At 45.1% G+C, this 1269-nt stretch overlaps 1 protein-coding gene across 1 annotated transcript in view; it reads right to left on the reverse strand.

The window, feature by feature from the left end:
- Positions 1-602: 602 nt before the first annotated feature.
- The window catches only part of DESI2 (desumoylating isopeptidase 2), a 60459-nt gene continuing 59792 nt past the window's right edge, over positions 603-1269 (reverse strand). Inside the window, exon 7 of the transcript XR_002482386.1 lies at positions 603-638. The gene's annotated coding sequence lies outside the window, so the exon portion shown is untranslated. The remainder of the gene's footprint in view (positions 639-1269) is intronic.

Raw genomic sequence — 1269 nt, forward strand, 5'->3', positions numbered from 1 at the left:
TCTGGAGTCTCACTCTGTCGCCCAGGCTAAAGTGCAGTGGCACACTCACAGCCACCCCAACATCGATCTGCTGGTCTCCAGCGACCCTTCCGCCTTAGGCTTCCGAGTAGCCAGAACTACAGGCCCTCTCTACCACATCCGGCTAATTTTTTATTTATTGCAGAGATGGGATCTCGTCAAGTTGCCTGGGCTGGTCTCGAACTGGTGGGCCCAGGCAATCCACCAGCCTCAGCCTCCCAAAGTGCTGGGATTATAGGCTGAGCCACTGAGCCTGACTCTCATCTTTAAAATAAATAATTAAAAAAAAAAAAAAGGTATATGGATGGAAAATAAGTGTATGAAAAGATGCTCAACATTGTATGCTCTAGGGAATTGTAGAATAAAACCAATACACACCTATTGGAATGACTAAAATCCAGAACACTGACAACATCAAATGCTGGTAGAAGTGTGAAGCAACAGCAACTCTCGTTCATTGCGTGGGAAGGCAGAATGTACAACCACTTCGGAATATCGTTGGGTGATTTCTCTCAAAGCTAAACATACTCTTCACCATGTGATCCAGCAACCATGCTTCTTGGTATGAACATGGCACATATTTACCCAAATGGATTGAAAACTTATGTTCACACAAAAATCTGCACTTCAGTATTTACAGCAATTTTATTCATCACTGCCAACACTTGGAAGCAACCAAGATGTTCTTCAACTGGTGAATCGATGAGGAAAAGGGTATATCCATACAATGAAATATTATTTAGTGATAAAAAGATGTGAGTTATCAAGTCACAAAAAGACTAGCTGCCACGTGAAAGAAGCTAGTCTGAAAAGGCTACATACTGTGTGATTCCAACAATATGACATTCTGGAAGAAACAAACTTGTGACAGTAAAAAGATCCGTGGTGGCAGGGGTTGGGAGTGGCAGAGGTATGAATGAATAGGAGGTGGGAGAGGAGGGAGCACAGAGGAATTTTAGGGCAGTGAAAGAATTCTGTGTTTCACGTATACATCATGCATTTGGCAAAATTTGTAGAACTGTATAGCACGAAGAGTAATCTGACCAAGTGCAGTGGCTCATGCCTATAATCCCAGCACTTTGGGAGGCTGAGGCGAGTGGATTGCCTGAACCCGCGTGTTCAAAACCCGCCTGGGCAACTTGGTGAGATCTCGTCTCTACAATGAATAAAAGATTGGCTGGGCGTGGTAGCGCGCGCCTGTAGTTCCAGCTACTCGGAAGGCTGAGGCGGAAGGACCGCCGGAGCCCAGCA

This window comes from Carlito syrichta, unplaced genomic scaffold (assembly GCF_000164805.1).
Source record: "Carlito syrichta isolate Samal-C Ts95f unplaced genomic scaffold, Tarsius_syrichta-2.0.1 Scaffold308254, whole genome shotgun sequence".
NCBI classification, from domain to species: Eukaryota; Metazoa; Chordata; class Mammalia; order Primates; family Tarsiidae; genus Carlito; species Carlito syrichta.